The 23,182-nt window shown below is 39.4% G+C and overlaps 1 protein-coding gene across 22 annotated transcripts in view; it reads left to right on the top strand.

Moving 5' to 3' along the window:
• The window catches only part of TENM4 (teneurin transmembrane protein 4), a 1,507,827-nt gene that overhangs the window by 1,105,139 nt on the left and 379,506 nt on the right, over positions 1–23,182 (top strand). For 14 of the 22 annotated variants that reach the window (XM_085509480.1, XM_032442260.2, XM_015852440.3 and 11 more), the window contains one exon: positions 5,384–5,481. The gene's annotated coding sequence lies outside the window, so the exon portion shown is untranslated. The remainder of the gene's footprint in view (positions 1–5,383; positions 5,482–23,182) is intronic. The other 8 variants (XM_015852441.3, XM_085509450.1, XM_085509478.1 and 5 more) reach the window with 1 other exon arrangement.

Genomic DNA, 23,182 nt, shown 5'->3' on the forward strand with positions numbered 1-23,182 from the left:
GTTGCCATATTAGACAGCAATCATTTAGAGCTGAGCATGATAGTTGAAAAAGAGATGGAGAAAAACATTCAACACAGAGGCAGCAGTGACAAGTTTATGTATGTATGTATTTATTTAATCCTGGTCATGAGTGCCTCCAATTCATGAGTTTGTCCACGTTCAGCCACAGAGCTCTGAGGGAACATTTGACTTGAGGAGCATACTGAAGCTCTGCTGACATCAGGGAAAATGAAACATGTGCATGACAGTAAATATCTCCCAAAAGCATTATTCAGGGTTGGGATAATCTGAAGTATAACTCTAAGTACTTAGTAGAATTCTCTAGGACCAACTCAATAGGATCAGAGATGGGACTGATTATGGATTAGTAGAATGGCTTAGGTTGGAAGAGATATTAAAGCCCATCCAGTTCCAACCCCTGCTGTGGGCTGATTGCCACCCACCAGCTGAGACTGCCCAGGGCCCCATCCAACCTGGCCTTGGGCACCTCCAGGGATGGGGCACTGAGCCCTCAGTGTGGCTACCTATGACCACTTCTTTTGCTGTTGAGGATGACACTAATTACTGCCATCCCCCAGGGATTGCTTTCTTGCAAAGTGGATGCAGTTTCTTCAGGAATTCAATTGGTACTAGAGTAATTCAGGGGAATCTCAGTTGCTGTGAGTTAACCTGCGATGGACCAAAGCAGCAGGCTAGCTGGGAGGAGTACAGCTGCTTCCACTGCTGAACCCAGATAGACCCCTCAGCTGCAGTTTGAATGCATGATAGATTTGGAAATAACATATCTTAATAAAAAAAAAGCCCAAGCAAACAAATCTCAAAACAATACAATCAGTATCCAGGTGGCAAGAAATTGTTCTCTCCTTGTTTGTGGCTAGTGAGGTGGATGCTTTGTTTTCACAACACCGATTATGAAGGAATTTTTATTTTTGGATGGTCTGTAGGATGCAATGTAATACATCAAAAGAAATCATTGCTTTGTATGCCTGTTACAAATGAAATCTGATGCACCAAACAACAGGGTTGTTCACTTTAATGAATTAATGTATTTTGCCAATTTTGCTAAAAGTGTTGAGGGAAGAAATGGTAATGAAAAGGGAAATGCTAGCTGGATACAAAGATAGAAATAAAAGTTTGATATGTTTGTAGAGGGTTAGAGCTAATATTGTTTCAAGAAAGAATAAATTTCCTTGGTATGTCTGTAGTGATGTATATTCTAATGTACTTAAGGCAAAATAAGCCTTCAAGTACTAAATCAATCAGTTGGATCTGTGCTTTAGTAGAGAAACAGTATAACAATTTTTTCAGCAATTTTAATTTATTAAATGAACTCAATAACCATCATATCTGAAAAGGCATTCATTTCAACTGTTGTGGAAATAAACTTCTGATCAAATCAAGAGCATTAGCTTCAAGGCCACCCTTTTTCCTAGGAGAAAGGATGTATCTGTGTGATAAATTAACTACGGGCGAACGGTGTGTCTTTAATGAGAGAAACTATGCTCAGTTGAATTCAGCCTTCCATGTGAAAGCTGTTTGGGACCTTATTGAAAAGAATGTGTTAATCAGGAGAAAAGCATAATTACTGTCTTGTCAACAGACACAAGTGGAAAAGCCTGGCAAAAAAGAGGTTGAAATTAACTGCAAAAAACACAGAATAAGAGTTTTTCTATAAGGTTTTTGAAGAGCTTGCTGTACACTGCATGGTGATTTATGACAATTGGAATCTCACTATTTCCGTAATTAATATCGCTGGATGCTTCCTATTCAGAGGAATGTTAATCATAATAATGCAAATGGAAGTATTATTGCAACTCTCTCTCGGAGTTCATATTTCATATTCAGCCAAATGTTCAATATTCAGCATCCTTTTCAATGGTGCATTCACATTGTATGGATAGATGAATGTGCACCGAAGGTAAAATAACTAAATTAATGCAAACCAGAATAATACGTCTGGCACAGAGATCCCATTTCCCCAATTTTTTTTTTCAGGCTTTTTAAGCCAGTAATAAATTATTGCAATGTACTGCTAATTACACCTCTATGAAGTTGTGTGTAACATAAACTGCACTGGCAATGGACTTGGATTTAGGTTCTTATGCTTATTTTTAACAGGTCAGAAGCAATTCATTTCCAGTGGGGCACAATTAAAACTTTAGAGTGGAAAAAAAGAAAGGAGTGAATTTTTCCTAAAATGAGGAAAACCTCTGTGACAAACTTTTGATACTGTATGTCTTTTGGCACTAAAAATATTGATTAGTGGAATCAGCAGCGCATCTTAATTTTGACACATTTTTAAGAACTATGCTGAATATTTATCCATTTTGCCACTAAAAACACTTTCCAAATTTTCTTCTTAATGTTTTCTACTTTCCTCTGCACTCCTTCAGATTATTTCTTGACTTAGATCAGTTTCTGTATAACTTCTGATGCTCCTGGAAACATATGGTGAGGCTGCATCTCGTGTATTGTGTTCAGTTTTCAGCTCCTCACTACAAGAAAGACATCGAGGCCCTGGAATGTGTCCAGAGAAGGGCAACAAAACTGGTGAGGGGTCTGGCGCACAAGTCTTATGAGGAGCAGCTGAGGGAGCTGGGATTGTTTAGCCTGGAGAAGAGGAGGCTCAGGGGAGACCTCATTGCACTCTACAACTTCCTGAAGGGAGGTTGTGATGAGGAGGAAATGGCCACAAGTTGTACCTGAAGAGGTTTAGATTTGACATAAGAAGGAATGTTGTTTATCAGAGAGTGGTTAGGTACTGTAATGGCTGCCCAGTGAGTTGGTGGAGTCACCATCCCTGGTAGTGTTCAAGAAGCGTCTGGAGGAGCTACAAGTTCTGGTTTAATGGTTTGCTGTAGCAAAAGTAATGGGAGGACAGTTGGACTAGATGATCTTGTAGGTCCTTTCCAACACTGTGATTCTATGATTCAGTGATCCTACAAATGATCCTATATGGGTTTTTTCTTCTCCCCCTCCCCCCACCCCACCCCCTTCTTTTTATTTATTTTTTATTAATGTTGGTGGTTGTTGGGGTGGGAAACAAGATGGAGATCATCATCATTTTTTACTATTGTGTTGTGGGATTTTTTAGAACACAGGAACTTGAATAATCAGAATACTTTAGAGCTAATTCAGAATCATTAGCTAACATTTCAGAATGTAAACAACCCAAGTACGACCATGCTAAAAATGTCTTTCTTAGCACTTTTGTCTGTAGCATAAAAGTATTTTTTTAATTCCAGAAGGAATACAATTACCCTATTAAAACTGTCATGTTAAGAATTGACAGTAAAGTTATATTTGTGGCGAGACTCTACTTTTGAGGGAATAGAAAAGAGCTGTCGAATAGCAGTTTCAGATTGTGATACGCATACATAGGTAGTGATATATAAACACAGATTTTCTTTCTTTAAGAGATTACTTCACTCTCACATTGCATTTGATGTGTTATCCCAGAAAAATAGAATAGTGAAATAACTCAAGTTGGAAGGGACCCATATCCTGATTATTCTTATATTTGTACTGGATGTTACTGAAAAAACAGTCTCTGCCTTGATGAGCAATCTGTAAATACATACATTAAAATTGTGAAAAGCATAGATATCATGGTGAGGGAAGCATATATGTACCAGAGGACTGAAAGAGGAGAAGAAAAAATTTATTCTTACCTCCTTGTCTCTTTCAGATCTTTTAGAAAAGCATTTTGGTGAGCAATGACCTCTTTTGCTTTTGTTTTCTTGCTCATTGAAATGAATGTCTGTGAGAGAGGAGATTCACAGAATTAATTCAGATTGGCTTAGATAAGGACCCTGTGATGTTGATTAAAACCCATACACAGAGCTATTAGCAGAGTGAGATACTAAATGAAAGTGTGCTACATTGTACGGGTTTTTTTAGTGAGGGTGAGGGAATATCAGTGAGCAGTTTTGAGTCCAGACATCTTAAAATGTCTTCATTCATTAGCCAAGAAAATAAAAAAAAAAAAGAAGAAGAAGAAAAAGGAAAAAAAAAGAGTTTGTGTTAATTAGAATCACAGATGATCCAAATTGGGAGGTATTGCATAAATCAGTGAAGATAAAGAAATTGGAAACCTTAGGCAGGAAATCACAAAATGAGATGCAGCGTTGAAAAATGCATATTGGGAGGAACAATCTGTACCAGGACACAATCAGCAGTAGAGAGGGTTGTTCAAGAAGAGAAAGTAATGGGAGGAAACCAAAGAAAATGGTTCATGAAGTAAAGTGCAATCTATTGAGCAGCTACTTAAGGCAACCTTTGCACCTATTCAGTGGAGAGCTTGGATTCAAAACTCATCTCCAGTTTGCATGATTAAAAGGTCAGTGCAGTTCTGGACTATGTATGCAGAAATAGGTTTCCAAGGAAAGACATGGAAGCCCACCTCCATAACAGCCTGCTGTCACATCACTCAGATTTATTTTTCACAGTTTTAAAACACCCTGTGCATCACAGTACATGTAAAATTGTTGCATATCAATGAAAATGGGCAGCCTGGGAAAGATGCCGGCCCTTGAGAATGTGGCTTTTAGTGAAACTACTTCTACTAACCACCATTTACTGTGGTCTCTTTCCCACTATGTCAGTCCCCATGGGACTGTGTCACCTAGCACAAGGAGAGGAGCTAAGGGAGGGGAAATGAGCTAGGCAGCTCATTCGTCATAATAATGACAGATGTAAGAGAAGAGCAGAGCCCTGGTGCTGTGTTGAAAACGTGGGCCAGCATCCAGAGGAGCCAATTTCTTTGAACATCCTTCTTGTGGCAAGACATGTTTGTCACACAGAGTTCATTACTTTTAAACTGGGGCTCTCCTATACCACAAGAAACTCAGCTAAGACAGAATTTACTGTTATGAGTGGAAACAGCAAGAAGCACTTATCTAAGTCATCTAAGTCATTGCAATTCAACAAAGAGAAAAGATTTAAGAAAGGAAACATTTGGGGTGATTACATAAATAAATAAATAAAAATCCCACCTTCTGAGGACTATAAAATCACACAACAGAAAAGGAACAACCACCATATTACTCAGAAACCCATGAAACTACAATAGAGGAATTGGTAGATTACTCTCTTGGCAAAGGAATGGATGTCTACACAGTTAGCCAAGGACAAGTATTCAATTTGAAGTGCTGTATAGAAAGCTTTAGTTTGTATTTAACAAACACAATATTTCCATTGAATGAACAATCATATTCTAATACAGTGATGGCATGTGTTACACTAGGAATCATGAATGTATAGGTGACTCTTTTTTGTGCCCTAGCTATAAGCAGCTGGTTTAAATTTGCTCAGCATAGACAATAAATTAAAATCACAAAACAAAGCATTGATGGTTTTTATTTTTGTCTGTGTCTTTTGACAGGTAGACTGAGAATAACACATGTCCAGGTTAAAACTGCATTCTACAAGAAGTATTTGATGGATTATTCCTAGACATTTCTAAGAAGGTAAACACAAAAAGTGAGTACTAACCCCTATGTCTGGAATGTTTTAATTATGCTTTGCTGTTTAAAATCAAATTATGATCATTGTATTGTTTTGTGAGCATGACTGGAGTCATGAAGATTTCACTAATTTTTTTTCAGAACTGCTGTTATTTGATGCTGATAATTTTTATTACTGTCAAACTTGTGAGTCCCTTTCAAGGAGTTATTTGCAGTAAAAATCAGTGTTGGGAACTGTAGAATATAGATATTCTCTGCATGAAATGACTTACATCAAAGTACAAATCAAAAAGACATAGGTAGTGACAGATTGATGGAGAATCAAGGATGCAATAAGGGTGCCAGTAACTATGACAGGCAATGATAACAGTGTCATTAGCCTAGCCTTTCTCAGTGCTTTCTAGGTATCACTGCAGAGAAGGGAAGGGAATAACAAGGTTATTTTATAGATGTTTGTGGGGAGCAGCATGAAAGAAAATACAGAAGCATCCATTTCAAAAATCCAACATGTTTCATGGAAGATCATTGTGTGGGTTGATTGGATGCAGACAGCTTAACTTTGATACGATGAGGGAAAGGGATGTCCCTTTATTTCTAGGAATATTTGTTCCCACTCCTTCCCTAGGACCAAGATGATGCTGATCAATCTAGTATCTCTAAATTTTCTATTTTCACTGCCTGAAGATGAGCGTTCCATTTTTCAGAAATTGTCCTCAATTGCCTCAAGCTTTCAAAGATTAATGAGTGGGGCTTCAGAATGTCAGCCAGATTTCTCAGCACTCATAAGTGTGTCCTATCCAGTTACATGGACTTGTGCATAGCTTGTTTGTTTCCTAACCTCATCTTCCTTCACCATTTATATGTATCTCTTTCTGTCTCCAAACTTACCCATCAGTTTCAGGCACCTGGGATTGCTAAGGGCAAGTCCTACAGGTATGAAGTGAGGTGAACAAGCGATTGAGTACCTCAGTCTTCCCCATGTCCTTTGTCAGCAGATCTCCTGCCCCATTCAACACAGGGCGCAAATTTCCCCTACTGTCATCATCTGCCTAGTGCTAATATAGACTTGATGTCTCTTGGTAAGGTTACAAAAAGATAAGAGTAGTAAGGGAAGAGAAAGGAATCAAAACATTTAGAGTTGTAAGGAGGAATAAAGCAGATTTATTACAGAGAAAAAAAAGGTAGAAAAGATAACCTGGAAAGGAACTGAGGTAACAAACAGAGGGCAAAATGTCAAAAATAAGAGACTGAATGGTTTACTGTTCTGGGCAGCTGATAAAGTAAGGAAGAAAAGTATGAAAAGCAGGTTCCTGGGCTTCCAAAGCCAGATGGAAAATTACAGGAATTAATGTCCTGAAGCCCTCAGTTTTTATATGGGTTTGAAGTTTCCCTTTGATATTCACCTTCTTTATGCACATTTTAAAAGCTTTTCATGCAGAAGGTGTACAAACAGCACTTATCACTGCAAATTATGTCTGGGGCATCTAAAGAGCTTCTGCCATACCTAGAAGTAAAAAGTTGTTTGCCTCAACCTGGAGAGTCTTTACATGAGTGATGAATGGAGGGAATTAAAATCTTGTTAAGGAAAAGCTCTGAAAAGTATGGAAAAGGAAGACCTAAAACTCATAATCTTCAATGTAAAAAAGAATTTCAATGAAATTGATGCAGAATTCTGCTCATCTGCAAAATAAAAAGAGAGTGGTTAGTTAATCACCAATTCTGTGTAGGTACTGAAATAAATAATAGGAGACTCTTCCCAAAATATAACTCCACCTGGGGGTTATGTACAGGAGTTCATACCTTATTTGCTCTTTGGGGAGAAATCACTTAGGAAATCACATTTGCACCCCAGGGAGCTGATCTACAGCCCTCTGCTGGGTACACCATACTGGGTACACCATGCTGGGTGTCCCAGCTTTTTGCTGAACTGACCTGGCAAGAAGAGATGCACATAGACAATAAGGACAAGCAGTACAAACAACAGGCTCTATTATTTCACTGTCTCGGTAAAAGGAATAAAATGCCTCAGGGTAGGTAGAGCACTTCTCATGGTGCTTTTCAGCCCACATCTTTGTGTTGGAGCAGTCAGTGTCGATCTTGAAACTAAGTGATTCCCAACTGCTGCTCAGTTGCAGCTCTCAATGGCAAATGGGGTTCAGTGCTGTACATCAGACTACTTTTAGGTAAGGAAAGATGAAATTAGATGTCTGGCTTTTGGTTTCTCACCTGGAAATCACGGGTTCTTGGTTGTTGGCTTTCATGCCATTGTATTGCAGTCTGTGCCTGTTCATTTTCCTATCATCCTACAAAACAACTCATGTGCATTTCAGAATGTTTACAAAGAAACTCTTTTATGAATAAGTTTGGGGAATAAAGATGATTTTAAAAATCCCTTTTTCCTAGCTTATTAAGAACTGATGGATGCCTACATCTCTTCTAATTTCCTTAAGTCTCCTAGTTTCTTAGCCTTGACTACCTGTCATAGGATTCATATGGTGTATGTTCTCATTTACACTATAAATCCAAGATAAGCATCCTTACCAACTGTATGTTTATGCAGCAGCTAATATTTTGGGCTAGTAATGCATTTCAAGCCTCCAGGTATAAGTGGTATAAAGATGTTATATAATAATAGGGAGCAGCTAATTCTCCTACAAGGCATCTTGTTTCAACCCACAATACAGAGAGACATTCATTAAAAGGTTCCATTTATTTAAATCAATCTGTCATGCAACGTTAATTAAGCATTAATTGATACTTATTTCTCTCAGGCACCAGACCATCATTTTTCTTGAATAACCTCTGAAGTTTGGCTCACAATACCAGGGGAGGGATGGAATGGGCTTGTCTTCATGAATACTAGAGGCATCATTTATTTATTTGTGCATTCACACGCTTACTCGTTTTTGATCTCAAGTGCATCAGTCTCCATAATCCCCTCCCCTCCCATTATTTGCCAAAGGAGGAACTGGCAAAACAATAGAAAGGATGTAATTAGTAACTTGGCTGTGGGGTACATGGAGGGGTGGGTGTAGAAACCAGTATGAAATCAGAAGTATAAAACTAGATTTGTCTGTATGTTGTCAGCCAACCATTTTTTTCTTGTTTTGATTTGCAAGTGAATTGCAGCTCTATTTCTTGGACATATCAGATTTTCTTTGCCTTTTGCTGTGCTGCAGAAAGCTATTTTCAGCCCAGGTTTCACTCCGCCTGTTGTGACATGCAAGAGATGTGATCTCACACTCTCCACAGCACCGATGCACAACAGTGATGCCATAACAAAGATCCCATCATTACTCTGTTTGGAGAAAGAGACAACTTCATGGCAGAGAAACAGCAAATATGGAGTATCTCAGAGAAATCTTCCCCTGAGGATACTTATTGCTCATCTCCCCATAGGTTTAATTACATACCATAATATCATAGCATCTTCCTTCTGAAAACCGCGTGCCATTTGGAAAGCAGTAATGACATTACACTTAACCCACAGCCTGCACAACACTGCAGCATTTACACATACCACCCACCTCCACCAACAGGCAGATTCCTCCAGGCACTTCAAGCATGATTTTGCTGCTTTCAGGATTTTTTCAAGCCATCTTCAGGTTTTCCTTGTGTATATCTCTGCACAGTTCTGCAGTGTGCATGACAGACATCTAACAGTGTCATACATACAAGCAATTTTGCTATGAGTCCCAATGGGAACCATCATTGAATCGTAGAATGGTTTGCATTGGAAGGGACCTTAAAGCCCATTCAGTTCCAACCCCTGCCATGGGCTGGTTGCCCTCCACCAGCTCTACCAGGTACCTGCTATTACCCTGAGTACTGCTGCTACAAAACTGTGTTCTGTTCCTCTGAAGAGTCATGTTAAGTCCTAACACAAAGGGCAGGCTGAAATAAGGAGGGAATTGTTAAATATACTTCAACGGGTAGAACTCTTCCTATGTATGTTTTGTAATAACAGCATAGTATTGCTAGTTGTAGTAATTATCATGAATCTAGGAAGGTGCACATGCCTTTGAGGTACAGGATTCACCTTTTTCACAATATTGGTAATTAAGGGTAGTTTATTTTACTGGAGTAAATGCCCAGACTGTCATCATAAATGAAGAAGCAAGTTCTTTATGTCAACACATTTAACCTGTTAGTAGGCAGTCTGACTCCGCTAAAAGCACTATACTGAACAGTTGCTATTAGCATTGTATTAACCTATTGTGTCCTCCCTGGAAAAGATAAGTAGATTAGCTTTAAATATGGAGATCGGCAACTTGAAAATATAGCTCATCCCTGAATAGACAAGCAGCAATCTGTTATTGCTTTTGCAAAGATATTACATATCTATGTGAAACAAGAAATATAAATGCCTATGACAACGTCAGCCTAGGTATAGAGAAGCCAGAGGGTGCGCAAATGTTTTTGTTTTGTTTTTTTCTGAGCTGGACATCTGGGTCAAGTGAGTTTGTTCATCTCTGCATAATGGAAACAATTTGTTTCCTCCAAGGATTTCTCACAATATAGTGTTTGTCAGGAGGGGAAGGTGGGGACGTGCCTAAGGCATGTGCTCAGATCTGCACAGTGTTCAGTCCCTTTGGAAAAAAAAAATTACCTTGGCCAGCCTCATGCAGAGTTTCTGCCCTGATCAAGGCAAACACACAGTTCACCTGCTACCCTCAATTTTCACTGTCAGTGCTGGGAAATTGTCACTTTTAAGTGTAATTACCAGGCAATAAGGAGTCCTTATGTCAATCCCATCAAGGACAGAACAAGCTTCTTCAAAAGGGAATGTGGAATATTCTGCTTATGTTGTGGGTTTTTTTTTTTTGGTTTTTTTTTTTTTTGGTTTTTTTTTGTGAGGTTTTAGTATGGAGGAGGAGAGGGGAGGGGAGGGGAGGACCTACAAGAACTCTGCAGCTGTACTGGGCAGTGTTCAGCTGACAATTTGCGCCAAGTGGCATTCCCAGACACACTGCGAAGGATGCTGGCAAAACATCCTTGCTGCCCATGCAATATATGATCTACAGCCATGGCTGTGGCTTTGGTGAAATGGAAAGACATTCAAGCACTGCTGCATACTTGCTGGACTGTCTGTGTTCCCAACAGTCTGAGGATCAAGTTTCAACGTATAATTTAGCATGATTCATGGTTTCACTTTATTTTCTTCATCTTGTTTTGGCTTTTTGTTTTGTTTTGGCTGGTTTGGTTGGTTGGTTTGGGTTTGGTTTTGTTTGGTTTGGATTTTTTTATTTATTTTTTTGTTTTGTTTTGTTTTTCTTTTTGCATTTTAATGGTCCAATATTTGCCAGGGAAAACATTTGCAGAATAATCTCATCAAAATCTCAACCGAAATCCCATCTCTGCCTTGATATTAATTTTGATCCTTTCTATCACAGCTGTCTGCCTTCAGGTATCATCTTTGTTCTGGGAGGCAGGGCTCATCCTCCCCCCTGAGCAGCCTCTAGGTGTTAAATGATAGGAGGGCACAGAAGAAATTATATATTTTTTGTGGTTAAATGTGGTGGAATAATTTCCACATTGTTCTACCTTGTTTGAACCTTTAACCAATTGCTTGGCTGTCTGTCAGCTCACTTACCCCTCTAACAGCAGCTCACAAAATCTGAAGATGTTTCAACTGACAAGTGTGCAAGAAGGGTTGTTTTCCCTGTTTGCAATTGCCTGTGAATTTGAAGAGTCTGCAGAGCCTTCTTTGCTCCAGGTGGCTCTTGAAGAGGACGTTGTCCCTTTTCCTCCCCACTGCACTCGCCAACCATAGTGAAAACAAAGAGCATATATGTGCAGTAACAAAACCCAAAAGCTCATAAAGGAAGAGAGAGGGGAGGGGATGAGAAGGGAGGCTAGGGAGGGAGAGTAGAGGACAGAGGAGAGGACAGAGGAGAGGAGAGGAGAGGACAGAGGAGAGGAGAGGAGAGGAGAGGAGAGGAGAGGAGAGGAGAGGAGAGGAGAGGAGAGGAGAGGAGAGGAGAGGAGAGGAGAGGAGAGGAGAGATGTTATTTCCTTGCTCAGTTTTGTGAAGCCTGTAGCTACATCCAAGAGATACAACTGGGACACATACCACTTCATGACGGCATGAGTTGCTGAAGTGATAAAATGCATGATGTTTCCTGACACATGCATATTCTTAGTAGCTGATGATGAGACAGGATGAGTGGGGTGCAAATGTTTGCTAACTTAAGGATGGACTCTGATATGGAAGGTATGCAGAACTATCTTTGAAGTCTGTAGCTGTCGGGCACATATGTAACTGGGATCAGCAGTGAGTGTTCATTCTCCAAGGACACTTCAAAGAGTGCATTAAAAAAATAGTAATCCAACAATAGAAAAAAAAAATAAAAAATCCTGAGGATGATGTCATTGGAACCGTCTCCAAGTTATAGCCACCTCCAATTGCTGCAGATATGTGTGGATGAAGGAGTTGCAGAAATTTTTGGAGTGGCTGTAGGTATGCAATATTCAGCAGCAGGATATGGCTTGGGGAAGTGAGTACTGGGTACCAATTAAAAAAAATGATCTTTTTTTATTTCCCCTGGGATATTTTTCCGTCATCACAACAGATGAACTATAGTGGAATTGTCATGTTTATGGATTTCTGGAGGAACTTAGGCTTTTAGGGAGGACACCTGTGTCTTTTTTCTTCTTGTCTGGCCATTGTCTTCATTTTCTCTAAGCTTTCATCCAAACTCCGCAAGTGTGTTTTGAGTCTTAGGTCAATTACAATGAAACAACCCCAGGCAACCCTACAGGCTTGGGGAGGTGTGGCTGGAAAGCTGCCTGATGGAAAGGGACCTTGGTGTGCTGATGGACAGTCAGCTGAACATGAGCCAGCAGTGTGTTTGCCCAGGAGACCAAGAAGGCCAATGGAATCCTGGTTTGTATCAGGAATGGTGTGGTGAGCAGGACTAGGGAAGTCATCCTGCCCCTGTACTTGGCATTGGTGAGGCTGCACCTTGAGTACTGTGTTCAGGTTTGGGAACCTCAGTACAGAAAGGACATGGAAGTTCTGGAGCAAGTCCAAAGAAGGACAGCAAGGCTTGTGAAGAGCTTGGGAATCAACCCTATAAGGAGAGGCTCAGGGAGCTGGGGCTGTTTGGTCTGGGGAAAAGGAGGCTGAGGGGAGACCTTATTGCTCTTTTCCAGTATCTGAAAGGTGCTTACAGTGAGAGCGAGGCAAGTCTCTTCTTACTGGTGACAGGTGACAGGATGAGGGGAAATGGCCTCAAGTTGCACCAAAGTTTAGGTTGGACATTTGGACACTTCTTTACAGAAAGGGTAGTCAAGTACTGGAATAGTCTCCCCAGGGAGGTGGTTGTGTTGCCATCCATGGATGTGTTTAAGAGCCATTTGGATGATGATTATGAAAAAAAAAGATTATGATCTTTTCAAGAATTTTCATAAGAGAGGGTAGCTGCTCCCCCAGTAATAATGTTTCTCCGCTGTATCCGTCTGCTAACTGAGAGTGCTAAGAGCAGAAGAGAGATAATTGTGCTTTAACTGGGATTTGTTTGTTCAGAGAGGGAGGGGACAAGGGATGCCTTGTGGTTCCCATGGCCTTCTAGATAAGTTTTCACATAATGCCAATTAAGAGCAAAATAAAGAGTATGCAAAGCAGATGATAACTGCTGCTCACCAGGAATCATTCTTTTGTAACTAAAACAATGGGCCATTCTACTGAGGGTGTGCTTTTTGCTGCTGCACTTTCCCTTGACTGTAATGGAATTTTGAGTAAGGCTTGCTGCTGAGTGGACCAAACCCAGTGGGAGCCTTCCACTTGAATGTATATCTGTACATATACACTTGACAAAAGCAGAAAGAAAAGTCAAATTGAGGATTTTTTCCCCCCTACAAGTTATTTTTATTTTGTTTTCACTTCAGATGAGCTATTGTGTATGGAGGGGGGGGTTCAAGGATTTATTTTTTTCTTTCTTTCTTTTTTTTTTTTTTTGGCTTTTTTTTTTTTTCTTTCTCCTTGTTTGTTAGTTTTAAGGGTAATTATTCACCCAGGCCTTTTCAGCTGTCAAAAGTAACAAAAGGTAATCCAGCTTCTCTTCCCTACCCCCACACCCGCTTTTGCTTCTAACAAAAGCAGCCTTTGTTGGGAGGGTCATCATTTCACAAGAATCCTTCTTCAACTCACAAGTTAGAAACTCTCTTCTAGTTGATATCAGGGTGACCTCTCACGAATCCTGGGACACTAGGGATGTTGCAGCTGATGCTCTGCTCTGGGTGGTGTTGTCCATGGACAATTGCCAGTTTGACAAATTAGAGTCTGATAGGTACTCTGAATGCTTTATATTCCTTCAAGAAGGATTCCTAACTTATTACATGAGCTGGTTATCAATATATCTACCATACACTGTTTTTCATCTAAAGGGTGGTCCTTTGCCACTGGCTTCGACTGATAGCTTTGTTTGACTGGGATGAACACTCCAACTTCCAAAGCTGTGTTTTCTTTTTATTCATGTCTTGCAGCTTCTTGCTGTTGTGGAAGTACATAAAGGAAAGATAGAATTATGCTCCTTATAAACAGATCAATATATGCCAATCTCCAGCTTCATATAAATATTTGCTTAGATATTAAATTGATCTTGTCCTAGATTTGCCATAATTTAAGTGTATGAAGCTATAATCAAGACTCCTTGATAATAAAAAGAACCCATCAGCAATTACACTCATTCACTTCTCCATATTCAAGGCTATTTCAGCATTTCACTGATAAACTCCTGTTTTCAATCAAATTTGCTGCGTGAAATCAACATTGCACACCAGTTAATGATTCTGAAGTGCTTTGTGTGTGGCATTTGAGTGATTTCTGAGGGGCTTTTCTCTGAAAGGGAAAGAAGTTATTTCTAAAAATGTACCCAAAATCTTCTCTTAAAACTCAAACAGGATTTTGCAGATTTAAATGTACTTTTAACTTTATGAAGGTTTCAAATAGCCAAATTTCTTCCAAACAGAAAGAACTAAAAATATTGTTGTTGTATATTTCTCATCACCATATCTTACTGCTTCTAGTATGATCACTTAGTAATTCTAGTATGGAATTTACTGATACTGTGAGTTATGCTGAGGACCTCTTGCATGAATTCCTATCCCCAAGTACTTTAGTTATACATAGAGAAAAATGAAGAAAAGAGTACCTATTAGGAAATATTATTTCTATTTTGCAAGTTTGTTCTGTGGTCAGAGGGAAACTTGCAGCTCTCATGATGTTGCAGAGGAAGACTTTTAAGGAGGTAAATTGAAACTTCCCTAGGATTGACCTCATCTGCATTGCAACAGGAAAATTTTGTTTTAGATAAGGAAAATAATGCTCACAGTGAGTTTAAAACATGGGCATGAGAGGTATCTCTATCACTGGGGATATACATAACTGGTTTGTCTGTTATCCTGAGTAACATAATCTAATTCCTCAATTGTATCCGACATTAAATTTAGCTCTGCCATAATCAGGAGGTTAGACTGGATGGCCTCCAAAGGTTCCATCCAGCCTAAATTACTCTTTGCTACTATGAACTACAGTAGCTCCTCAAACTACAAACAACAAAAAAATTAACTTAGTAATCATTAATGAATACGGGTCTGTAGCTTTATTCTAGAAGGAAATAACTGAAATTGCTTAGCTTTCCTGGGGACTGTGTGATTAATCATAAGACAAAGTCTTGTGTCCTTACGTTCTTTTGAAAGTTTATTTCTTGTTTAAATTTTAAACCTGGCACTTTCTAATAATAACTAATTTTATTTTTCTAAGCCAAAGTTGTCTTCATTCTTAGAGTCAAGAATCTAAAACACCCAGACAGGCTGGATGGAAAGTTGGGCAGAGAGTGAAGAGTCCTGTACCTGGTGGGGAATAACTGCACACATCAATACAGGTTAGGGGATGACTTGCTAGAAATAAGCTCTGCAGACAATGTTTTGGAGGTGTCCTGGTGGGCAGTGGGATGACCACAAGACAGCAGTGTGACTTTGTGGCCAAGGGGGCCAATGGTATATTAGGGTGCATTAAAAGAGCATGGCCAGCAGGTCAAGGGAGGTGATCCTCCTCCTCTAGTCTGCTCTGGTGAGGCCACATCTGGAATATTGTGTCCAAATCTGGGTTCTCCAGATCAAGAAAGAAAGGGAACTGGAACAGGTTGCCCAGAGAGATTGTAGAGTCTCCTTCTCTGGAGGTATTCAGGACCTGCCTGGATGCTTTTCTGTGTGACCTGCTGTAGGGAACCTGCTTTAGCAGGGAGTTGGATCTCCAGAGGTCCCTGCAACTCTGTGATTCTGTCCTTATTCATAGACTTATAACAAGAATGATTGGGCTTTACAAATCATAGAATTACTCGAGTTGGAAAATACCTTAAAGATCATCAAGTCCAACCGCAGCCTAACCATAGTACCCTAACTCTAACAACACTCTGCTAAATCGTATCTCTGAGCACCACATCCAAATGGCTCTTAAACACATCCAGGGACAGTGACTCAACCACCTCCCTGGGGAGCCTATTCCAATGTTTAACTACTTTTCTGTAAAGAAGTGTTTCCTAATGTCCAACCTAAACTTACCTTGATGCAACTTGAGGCCATGCAGGACCCAACACTTGGTCCTACTGAAACTCATGCCGTTAACCTTGGCCCATCGTTACAGTCTATCCAGGTCCCTCTGTAGTGCCTTCTTCCCTCTGGCAGAGGTCCCAGCATTGAGCCCTGGGGGAGACCGCTGGTGACTGGCGCCAACTGAATTCAACACCATTGACCACAACTCTTTGGGCCCGGCCATGCAGCCAGTGTTTCAACCAGCAGAGTGTACACCCATCCAGACCATGGGCAGCCAGCTTCTCCACAAGAATGTTATGGCGGACAGTGTCAAAGGCCTCACTGAAGTCCAGATAGACCACATCAACAGCCTTACCCTCAACCACTAAGCAGGTCACCATGTCAAAGAATGAAATCAGGTTTGTCAGACAGGATCTACCATTCATAAACCCATGCTGACTGGGACTGAACCCCTGGTTGACCTTTAATTGGACAATGATGATTCCCAAAATTATTTGTTCCATAACTTCCTGGACACGAAGGTGAGACTGATAGGCCTGTTGCTACCAGAATCATCTAATAATTGTTAAGTGTTCATCTGAGTCCATTCCAAAATCAGAACATGCGTGGTTACATCCCTTATTGAAATGGACTTGTTCTGGGAGTGCTGTACAGCACATGCTGAAGAGAATCACCCATTAAACGAATAATGACACATGCAAATGAAAGCTTTAGGTAGGGCACTATGTTACATAAATAATGAAGACATTTATAATTATGTGAAAGGGTAACTTCAACAATTCCATTCTCATGAAATATTTCTTGGGAGTTTAATAATGCATGGTCAGAATTTTATTTGTTGCCTCACTTGAAATTATTTCCTAATTCAGAAAAATAACTATTCACTTGCGGTTATTTGTATTTTGTTTGTGTGTGTGTGTATGTTGTTTTGTTGTTGATTTTTCCCTTACTGACTGGCATTGGTATTCTATGTGGATACCCTGTATACTGTGCAATGCAGAGTGTACCTTTGCCTACATCTCCTTCATCACTGCTGGAGTATGTCACATTTCCTAAGAAGTCTAGAGCACCTGAAACCATTAGTAAACTGAATGCATCATGCTCCACTGGAGGAAGGCAAATAGAATTAGACCTATTTTACTGATAAGAAAACTGGGGTAATTTTCCAGCTGACATCTAAAGTTAAATGCCTATCTTACCACTTCCAACTGTAAAGTTACCTAATCACTGATGGCCCCACAGTTTGATACTCAAATGCTCAGCTCTTTTTTGGTCTCCACTGGTGTCTGTCATAATATTTCAGGCCTAATTTGTCAGGAGAGCAGAGGCCTCTGGTAATCATCAAGCGCAGTGGATGTGCAGCACCTTCTGAGTCCATTTAACGTCTGGCTTTGTGTGGAAGCTGAAGGTGACTTTTTACAGGCTTGTCACCAGAATGTACTGCAGACAAATGAGCTCAGGCCAGAAAAGTAAGGGTTATGGAGGCTACTGGAAGTGTTTGCTAGCCTGGTCACTGAGAGGCCTTGCAAGTTGTTTAGTTGATAATGTGAACAAATTGGTATTTAAGGCCTGGACTCTAAATCAAAGAAAACACATAGAAAAACACCTAATAAGTAACCCTCATTATCAGATTATCACTGGCTCCAGGTCCTCTGATATTCAGTTTCCCTTATCAGTCCTACCAAGAGCTGGAGCCAGCACTGACGTGTGGAGTTATCCCTTGGGATTAGTTGCCACCTCCTGATTGCTGGTTGTTAAAAAATAAAAATAAAAAGTCTTAAGCATGTGTTTCTGTGGGAAAAAAGAAAAGAAAAAAAAAAAAAAAAAAAAAAAAGAAATAATTTTGCTGTTGGTTTTTCTACAACCATGTTCAACATAGTCCAGAGAAGCTGCTCGTGGAGCAAAATACTGAGTTTTACACAGCAATTAAGAGCTGAGGGTATCTCTGCTAATTCAGTAGAGATATGTGTGTATTGCACCATGTTGGCACAACCATACTTACCCTCCTTTGCATAACTGGAAGGAAATAAGCAGCTATATTGGCACCAGAGAATAGAACTCAGCTGCATGAGAGCAGATGGGCAAGTTTTGCTCTTTGCTGATTAAAATGTAATAATAAAATAAAGGCAGTTCCTTTCTTAGAGTTACTCCTTTCATGGTCAGAATTTGCTAGAGCAGAAGGATGGGACCAATAAGGGGTTGTAGCCCTTCACAAAGAGAGTGTTGTCTTTGAAAGAGCTGTCTAGCCCTCTGCAATGAAGCAACCAAAGTAGGATGTACCACATAGTGGAGAACACATCAGAGAAGTCCTTCCTAGTAAAAAAGTCTTATGTAGCTTTTTTCTTTTTTTTTTCTTTCTTTTTCTTTCTTTTTTTTTTTTCCCCCATAGAATTTTTATAACCCTTATTTTTTAAAGGGATTTATATAAGCCATAACTGATGAGAAATAATGGATTTTCATTTTCAGAATATAGTTATATAATGAATGGAAGAGTTACAGCATGGAATCACCCTGCTTAAGCCTTAAGCCTACTGCAGGCAGTATTTGTCTCACCTAAAAAAAATTACTAAGTGCCTCTTATAAACTTCAGAAAGAAAAAGGCATTAAATGGCCAATTAATCTCATCCTCAGTGACCATATCTAACAGGCTGGCTAAATTGCACATGAAAGTGTAACTTTCTGTCCATTGTCTATACATCAAGGGAATTTAGGAAACTAGCAAGGGGCAGCTGTCTGCTGAGATTAATCCTATTTCCTAAATTCCCCTGGGCTTCAACTGGGTACAGACAGCTCTAGAGGACATTCATGGGCCTTGATGAAGAAACCACCCTCAGAAGTTTCCATTCTGTTTGCACCAATTAAAGGAGGAACACCCAGACAAGCTGTATTTTTATCTAGGCACATTAACCATGTTTAGTGAGTTGAAGCTGAGGACTACATTGCCCAAAGGCAATGCAGGTATGAAAGTGTTTTCTTTGTCTTCCCCAGGACAAAGGGCATGGTTGTACACCATGCAGCCACCCAGTCAGCACTGCAGGAATGCAGTTTCTTGGTTACCGTATGGAAAATCATTTAAAATTAACCTCAAGGCTCCTTGATGAGCAGTGCATGTTGATTGATGGAAAAAAAACTATAAGTAAGCTACAGCTAATGGGTGTATTAATCATAGCAGGACACACAACTTGAGAACATTAAGATAAAGGCCTGATTTTGAATTCAGAGAAGGTGAGATCAAAGCTGGCTTCTTGTCCTTTCATGCTGATGCCTTTGAGGGAATGCCATGCAAAGAGTGGGAAATGAGGCAATTCAGCGTGGATTATCTTAAAAAGGAGAATAAAAACAAACAAAACACAGTAAAAATACTATAATGTGACAATATGAAAACCTGTGCATTTCTCTGTGTGCTCTTTAGTATCACAGAGGAATTAAACTTCTTTTTGAAGTCTTGACATCTGTGCACTCATCCTAGGGAAATGCATTATCTGGAGATATTACACTGAATATGTTTTTTCAGTTTAATCAAATAGTAAAATGATTTCCACAGACTTTGAATAGCTCTTGTGTGCTTACTGAATGTTTGCAAGACACATCCAGGTTCTGGGACATGAAGAATTCTGCAGATTCCACAAAACACTTTGTAATTCATTGAGGTAGAATTTACCTTGCAATATTTTTTTGCTCTCCACGGTGCAGCCATCCACTTTTTGAATGTCACCCTGAATTTCATAGACAGTTATTGAAGGGAAAAAACTGAGCAATTTAGGTGATCTGTTTTATATGTGTGCATTAAGATAAGATGGATTGCACCTGTAAAGCCCTAATTTAGACTCTTCCATGTAAATAGCTACATTGCGGACATTTTAATGTGGATGGAAGATTTGCACCCTTTTTATTATTTGGACTGAGGTCTGATGTTATCATTAGGTGAGACAGATTGGCAGGCTCTAAAGTCTGACTTTCTTATGTTGATTACATACCTTCTAATCAAAATAAATACATAGGTCTGTCTTTGAAGTTAAATCACATTGAACAGTAAAGCTCTTGTGCCTTTCTTCTTTATCCCAGCATTGCTCTTTAACCTCACAGGAGGCTCAATACTTAACAACCAGCCCTGTTCCCCATAAATTGAAGCCATATCAGCTCCTTTTTAAGTTTGTGGGAGTTCAGGTTGTCCTGTGCTTCCCATGGGCTGAGGGAATAGAGAAAGCCTGTAGCATTGGTGAAACTCACATTTTGAGGCTCTGGATAAGAAAAGTTGAGAATGTTACAGCAAACCACCCATTTATTTCCTGAGAAGATGGGAGAAAATTCTTCTGAAGAGTTTCCACTTACAAACTGTTTTCCTCTCCACGAGATTTAAAAGGAAGTATTTTAAAATAACATAGTGTATCACCTCTTCATCTGGGAAGTAGAGATGCAGTGTGGGTAAGTGTCTTTGAGAAAGCATTTTCTTGAACTGATTGAAGCCACAGGTAGTACAGAATAAAGTCAAACTCACAGAAATAGCATTGCTTATTTTTCTGTTGAATTCTGTGGCCAGACACTAAATGAATGCAGATTAAGACTTCCAAAATTGCATGCAAAAATTATAAAAATAATATAGTTTACTAGTTGAGCTTTTGCAGTTCCTTGTAGGTGCTAAAGACTGGGATATGAATTTAGGGGAGCTAGGGTAGCTGGACAGAAGGATGGATGCCAGAGTAGGTGCTACAGTCTAAACTGAGTGCAGTCTAAGCAGTGTGTGCTGGGGGCTGAGCGGCTTGAGGTCCCCTCTACTCTTCAACTCCATCGTGGCTGTGATGGATGGAACATCTCTAAAACATTCTAAGAAGGTATTGAGGAGTGAACTGGCTGTATGTGGTTGCTACTGGACACCATGTGTCTCATCCATGGCGACAGAAGAAAACATTGTTTAATAGATATCATCCCATGGGCCACATCCAACTTCTGAGCTATCTTGATCTAATATGCTACATCAAGTTATGGCACTGTTAAACTTTTACATTTATACATAGAGAGATGGAGGAGTCTTTAAAATACACGCATACATCGAAAAACGCAAACTTTTTTGGCATTTATACAGATAAGGCCATTTTTATTGGCAAATATTTTGCTTGGCACAGATTCAGCATGTACTAATAGCTTAATAATTTTGGCAGACACACCAATGAAAAATGTTACTGAACCAGACCCAATTATGTGTATAAAATGTAAACAGTTGTGTCTGCTGGGGATAACTGCAGTATGTTGTCAAGCCACGGCTGTAAATTACATGTGATAGATTGCTCTAAATTTGTTTTTGACAAATGACCGTCTGATGAGGTTGTTTCAGGGCCACACAACTGATGGAAGGACATTATCAGTAGAGCATTATGCCAACATGGTTTTTGTTTCAGTTCTTGGGCCAGCTTTCCAAAGTTTGGCAGCTCTGACATAAGTTTCAGACTGGTTTTATGCTGTATGCTTTCCAAGCCTCCAAAATGTCCTCATGCTAAAATTACAATCAGTTAATTCCTGATAATTACTTCTTGTTCTCCATATCAACCATTAGTGAAATAATTAATCAGTCTATTTCTTAATCTGGAATAATTCCTATTGCTCCATCAGAAGGTGAAGTTTTATAGTGAATCTTTGAAGGAACAGCAAAGTCCCTTTTTATTTCCTTTACAACTCCTATTTTACTAAGCCATATATATGTATCTATCTATGTGCTTGTATATATGCATATATGCTATTGAAACTACCATTCCACCCTTGTAACTGAAAAGCAACGCTGGAACTGGCTACGAATACTTTCAGGAAGAAGCTGAGTTAAGCAATGACCACGATTAAAGAATTGCTTTGCAAAATGAGTGAGAATCATTGGAAAAAGGGAGAAAAATAATGAAGCTTTTCAGAACATGGCGATGAGGAGATCTCTCATGCCCAGCACCTGGTGGAACCATTGAGTTTGCTCTCCTGCTAGCTGAAATTAGAGTAACACTGCAACACAGAGGGATCCTGCTAAAAGCAGGCAGGGAGAGAAGTGATTTTAAAGAAGTCTTTTCTGATGTATTCAGGAAGAAGAGTGTAAAGTAAATAAAGAAGCTGAAGGGTAGCTCACAAGAGCATGACTTTGCATTCCGTTGGCGCCTGCTGCCATGGGGCTCAAGGAGAGCGCAGAAGTTGAATTGCTGAAGGATGCAGAGCTGAACCACACGACGTTCTGCTCATCTTTGGGTGAAAGTGAGAATCAGTGGGGAAAAAAAAAGAAGTTTGAATGAAACTCAGATTGAGTGTAGCTTGCCACCGATCATTGCCCTTATCAGACTTTTCCAGAGAGCCTATAAACACACACACTTCATTAAGTGGCATGTTATAAATATGGGTGAGTAACAGCATTTCAGTGGAAAAGAAAGCAGGCTCTTATTTATCACCACCTTTCTCTGATAGTCATATTCTTGTAGTAGTAGACAGCTTTTAGTATTTTAGGTTATTGACAGGGCTTGAATAAGCTAAATTTTTAAATAACAACAGCTTATTTATTTAGTAGTTTCAAAATCTCATTTTCTCTGAAAATTTTCTAGCCCTGGAAGTCAATTTACTCCTTTAGTTCCACAATGATATAACAGTAATTATTTTTTCAGGTACCCACTGACATAGGTAGAGAAAACAAAGGAGAAATATTGGTGTTGTTAACTGGAAAATATGCTTTGGGTATTGATCTAACTGGATTTTTATTTGTATATCATTATAAACATTGTAAAACACATCTGTAACAAAGAATGAAAACCAAATTTGGAATAACAATTATATGACATAGTAAATACAGAATTGGAACACTTAATGTCTAGTTAAATATTTTTTCAAGACAGATGAGATAAGAAAAAATAAATTGCTATAGATTGGACAAAAGTGCTCTAACTCCCTGAATGTTACTGATACAGAATGGATACTCATGATAGGGTATGATTAAATTTCAGTCAGATATTCATTAGAGAAGATAGGAATGAATGCAGAATTCTTCAAACGTGGGAAGTTGTTTGCTTAGTGAGGTTCACTTCAGTGCAGTCTACCTCCTCCTCCACAAAATGACATACAGTGACTTAAAACGCACTTTATATGTATGCCTTTCCTGCCCTGATGCACTCTTGCAACTGATTGTGCTAATAAAAAAGAAG

Source organism: Coturnix japonica, chromosome 1 (assembly GCF_054131305.1).
Source record: "Coturnix japonica strain WE chromosome 1, WE-NBRP24, whole genome shotgun sequence".
Lineage (NCBI taxonomy): Eukaryota > Metazoa > Chordata > Aves > Galliformes > Phasianidae > Coturnix > Coturnix japonica.